This window comes from Nicotiana sylvestris, chromosome 6, assembly GCF_000393655.2.
Source record: "Nicotiana sylvestris chromosome 6, ASM39365v2, whole genome shotgun sequence".
Taxonomy (NCBI): Eukaryota; Viridiplantae; Streptophyta; class Magnoliopsida; order Solanales; family Solanaceae; genus Nicotiana; species Nicotiana sylvestris.
This window is the reverse complement of record NC_091062.1, coordinates 40,581,741-40,587,471: the sequence shown is the minus strand read 5'-3', so window position 1 is coordinate 40,587,471 and position 5,731 is coordinate 40,581,741.

The following is a 5,731-nucleotide window of genomic DNA, read 5'->3' as shown; positions in this document are numbered from 1 at the left end:
TTTGAGGTATAGCCGGGGCCTTGTTGCCGGCGTTGTCATAATTGTCTTTTGTGTCCTTAGAGGCTCCATAGACATTTGTGTGGGTTGTGTTCGGATGTCGGATGGGACAATGTACTGTATAGTAATTCTAAACTCTAGTTCTTCTAAACTGTAACTGTATGAAATCTTAAAACTTAACCACGACTTAGGGTTCGTGATATGAAAATGAATAACAATGTTGAATGTACGTTTTTGCTATTATCTAAATAAACGAAAGCATGGTTTCTTAATCGTATTGAGCTGGGTAGAAATTGTTAAAAAGGCTTGCTCAGTTGGGTTCACTAGATTGAGCGCCGATCGTGCCTCCCGAGGTTGGGGCGTGACATATCTTTCACCAAAAGCAACTTCAAAGCAAATTCAGTATTTTCACAGCAAGGATCCCTCCATCGAGAACGCCCCAAAATACTCGGAGACTAGCGTCAATAATTCGGCACCCGCATGGCCTCAGGGTCAGAACTCCATACTCATAAGCCCTTAATGAGGTAGCACGGAAAGCACAAAACATTCCTAAAAAGGAAATATGTCCCGAACACTCGGAGACTGGCATCGCAAACTCACAAAGCGCATGACCCCAGGGTCGGAATCTCCAAAAATAAGCCCTCGATAAGGCAATTCCGAGCTCGCAAGTAATGGCCTCTGAGCCTAAGCAAACTTAATGACTCGGAGATTGTCGCCAATCGCCATTCACTTAAAAACCCGGGGCTGTAAGACCCAAAACGGGTAGACCCGGTCTCAAATAAAAACTCACATTGAGTATCAACAACTACATCTGTAAGACCTCAACAAGCATGCAAATACTGTAAGACCTTAACAAACATGAAAAAATTGTAAGACCTCAACATACATGAAAATTTTGTAAGTCTGTGGACATTCCGAGAACACTGTTTAGATTCTTGAGGATATGCTCCGTGCGTGTGTGATCGAGTTTGGAGGGTCTTAGGATCAGTTCTTTCCATTGGAGGAGTTTGCTTACAACAACAACTATCAGTCCAGCATTCAGATGGCACCGTGTGAGGCTTTATATGGGAGACGATGTAGATCCCTGGTGGGTTGGTTTGAGACAGATGAGGCTAGATTGTTGGGCACAGACTTGGTTCAAGATGCTTTGGAGAAGGTCAAGGTGATTCAGGATAGACTCCGTACAACCCTGTCCAGGCATAAGATCTACGCGGATCGGAAGGCTCGTGATGTTTCCTATATGGTTGGAGAGCGGGTTCTGCTTCGGGTTTTGCCTATGAATGGCGTTATGAGATTTGGGAAGAAGGGAAAGTTGAGTCCGAGGTTCATTGGTCCTTTTGAGATATTGAGGCGTGTTGGGGAGGTTTCTTATGAGCTTGCCTTACCTCCCAGCTTGGCAGGAGTTCATCTGGTTTTTCATGTTTTGATGCTCCAGAGGTATCACGGTGATCCGTCACACGTGTTAGATTTCAGTTCAATCCAGTTGGACAAGGATCTATTCTATGTTGAGGAGCTAGTGATGATATTGGACAGGCAGATTAGAAAGCTGAGGTCAAAGAACATTGCATCAGTGAAGGTTCAGTGACAGGGTCAGCCGGTCGAGGAGGTGACCTGGGAGACCAAGCAAGATATGCGCAGCCGTTACCCTCATCGTTTCACTACTTCAGGTATGTCTTTATGTTTGTTCGAGGATGAACGAATGTTTAAGTGTAGGAGGATGTGATGACTTGGCCGGTCGTCTTAAGAATTTATGCCTCGATCACCCATTAACTGTGTTCTCCATATTTATTTCTACTATTTTGATTTGCCGAGATGTTCGGTTTTGAGTTTCGGAGAGTTTTGGGACACTTACTCTTTAAATATTAGAAAGTTGACCGTAGTTGGAACAGTGTGAAGACAGCCTCGAAACAGAAATATGATGGTTCCATTAGCTTCGTTGGGTGATTTCGGGCTTAGGGGCGTGTTCGGATAGTGTCTTGGAGGTCCGTAGCTAATTTAGGCTTGAAATTTCGAAAGGTCGAATTTTGAAGTTTCCGGTTCGATAGTGAGATTTTGATATGATGGTTGGAATGGAATTCCGGAAGTTGGAGTAGCTCCGTAGTGTTGAATGTGATGTGTGTGCAAAATTTCAGGTTATTTGGACGAGGTTTGATAGACTTTTTGATCGATAGCGTATTTTTAGAGTGTTTGGAATTATTAGGCTTGAATCCGATGAAAAATAGGTGTTTTGATGTTGTTTTGAGAATTCCGAAGGTAGGACCAAGTTTGAATGATGTTTTAGGATTGGTTGGCATGTTTGGTTGAGGTCTCGGGGGCCTCGGGTGTGTTTCGGATGCTCAATGGGTCATTTTTGGACTTAGAGAATTGCAGAAAATGCAGTAGGTCTCCAGTTCTGGTTTCCTTCTTCGCGTTCGCGAGTGGGGTCTCACGTTCGCAAAGAAGAGCTGGGGCTGGTGGAAGCTTAACGCTCGCGTTCGCGATGATGGCCCCACGTTCGCGAAGCTGTGAGGTCGTATGCCTACCGCGTTCGCGTGGGAGGGAGAAGGCTGCTACCGCATTCGCGATAGGAGCATCGCCTTCGCAATGAAGAAAATCTGGGCGAAGCGAAGATTTGCTTCACGAACGCGAGGGCCCTTCCGCGTTTGTGAAGAAGGATTTACCTGGGCAGATTATAAAATTTCAAAGTCGAGGGTTTAGCCATTTTTATCAAAACTAGAGTTTGGGAGCTCGGATTTGAGCGAGATTTTGAGGGATTTTCAGAGATATCAATTGGGTAATGTTTCCTTACTCCTTTTTGCTTGTAACCCATTAATCTAAACATGATTTCATCATTTTATTTCGGATTGGAGATGAAAATTGGGGAAAAGTTGAAAGAAAGTTCTTAGACCTTGAATTCGACTTTTGATTGGAAATTTGACCTTAGATTTGGATAATTTTAGTATGTATGAACTCGTGAGAGTGTGAAGATTCTAAAAATATAAATTTTACCCTATTTCGAGATGTGGGCCAGAGGGGCATTTTTGTCATTTTACCTAATTTCGCGTATTAGCTTAGAATTTCTTTGTAGAATCAGTCACTTGAAGTGTTATTTACATTATGCAATTGAATTGAATAGATTTGGGCCATTTGGAGTCGAGTACTCGGGGCAAGAGCGTGGTTTCAGATTGATTATTGAGCCGGTTCGAGGTAAGTGGCTTGTCTAACCTTGTGTGGGGCACCGTCCCCTTAGGATTTGGTATTATTGGTAATTGAAATGCCTTGTACGTGAGGTGACAAGTGCGTACTTGTTCTAATTATTTTGGGAATAATTATTGGTTTTTGTACTGCTAAAGTGGACAATAAATTGATTTTAAAATCTTTTAAGAAAATTAGAAAAAATATCAAAACACTTGGGCATGCTATATATGCATATATATGTTACTTTGAAAGTATTTTGCATATATAAAATATACAAGGAAAAATTGGGTATCAACAGCTGCTCCTCTTTACTCGGGAAGGATGAAAGAGTTGTCGGGTAAAGATATGATGGCCAATTTGACCGAACGAAATGGTTTGAAGAATCTGACCGTGCTCTTGTTCCTGAGCTGCCTATATATCTCTGGTCTTATAGGAATTAGACCATATGTAGTTCAGGATCCGTCGGCGGAATATGCCGATGGAGATTTGTTTCAAGAACAGACGACATATTCGGGTTGGGATGGACTGTTAGAGTCTAATAGGGCTGCGGGAACTGGAGCAGGATCGCTCCTGCTGAGATGGCTGTTGCTCGCCGGTTTACCTGCAAATAAGCAATACAAGTGTATATTGTGCGAAAAATTTAAACATGATGCAATTTCCCATAGGACCATGAATGATGTCTTCGGACGGTTAGGATGACGTCCTCAGACCATGCTGTCCTGAACCATGAAGCGTATGATAAGGATTCGCAGGCCATGAAATGATCTCGGGCTATGAGAATGATGCCTCCAAATCATGATGCCTTTGAATAATGATATGCAAAAGATAAAAGGGGTCCTCAGACCATGAAATGGCATTCTCGGGCTATGAAAATGGTGCTTCTCAACAATGATGCCTTTGGACACTTTGGCGATCTTTTAGCCCATGAGATGCAATAGGTGGCAATCTTTCAACCAATGAAATGCAATAAGTGGCGATATTTCATCCATGCAGATGGAGGTAGAGCTTAACCTCGGAAGGCAGAATGGTAGCCTTATGCCATGCAGAGAATTCAGATGGAGACAGAGCTTAGTCTCGGAAGGCATAATGGTAGCCTTAGGCAATGCAGAGAAATGCAGATGGAGACAGAGCTTAGTCTCGGAAGGCAGAAAAGTAGCCTTATGCAATGCAGAGAAATACAGATGGAGGTAGAGCTTAACATCGGAAGGCAGAAAAGTAGCCTTATGCAATGCAGATAAATAAAAGTCGAATAGTAATAAGATCTCTTAGCTGATAGCTGATTGCGATATTGTGGCTGCTGGGGATATCGTGTACGGATAGCAATTGCAGGTGATGGTTCTGGGAGTTGTATTCCTGAGAAGTGTGAATGTATAAATATGTCCGATAATTTTGTGACTCAGGTGCCTGCATCAAAGAAAGATCGTGAGTTTTATAGGCAGGATTTCTATATGTGATGCATAACTTTTAGGCAAGACTTTTATATGAAATGCATAACTTATAGGCAAGACTTCTATATGAAATGCAGAAATGAAACAACTTATAGGCAGGATTTCTAGTGCATGCAAAAAATGCAGAAAAAAAACCTATAGGCAAGATTTCTAGTGCATGCATAAGTGCAGACTTATAAATGGTAATTCCAATGAGCATGATGTCTACCCTTTGCATACATAAAAACCCTCCCCTTTTCACTAGAACCCCATAGTTATTACAAACTATTACAGACCTGAATGAATTAAGAAAGATAAAAAATTACATCAGAAATTCCTAGCTACAACCAAACAGCCTAATTCAGACTCAAGGTCTAACAATATAAGATAAACCAACTTCCAGGACCAGTTTCCAAAGCCTTTCTCCTTTTTGGGATGTGTCAAAGTTCCCAAGAGCCTCATGGGGGCTCCGAGCAGTGCTTACACCCCAAATACATTGCGGAATTAGATTATAGTGCAGTGTGGAAGGGCCAGCCCTCATATGTCCAAGTTCAGAGGGAACTCAAGGTCCCCAAAGTAAGGCTCCTAGGAGGGGGGAAGAACATAAAGTCTAATAGTAAGTGTAGGTGCATAGAAGGGAATTAGGGAAGGCCATGGCAGGCTGGTGGTCATGCCTAGCAATTAGGAGTGCTGGCACACCCCTGACCAGCTTGTTTAGGATCCATTGAGGATCAACTTCAGACCTAAGAAACAACTTGGATGCTGTCAGGCCATGAACCTTAACTCAAACACATAGAAGGGAGTGGGGGTATAAGGAATTCATAACAAACAACAGATGCAAAGAGAAAAAGATAATTTACATAGTTAACATTAATCACTGAATATGAATAGCAAAGTAAACGAGCTTGCAGAAGTTGTAAATAAACACATATGGGGGTGAGACATAAAAGTTAAATTAGAACATACCAGTTTCAGGGAAAACAAACAAGTAAAAGCAGTCTTGAGAAGCCAAATTGCAAGCAAACAGTTCCAAAAGATCTCAGAAAGAGTAGAATGTTGTAAGAGTATTGAACTCAAAGCAGTATTGTAAGTATGTAAGTCGAAAGTATTGAACTAAAGGATCGAGGTAT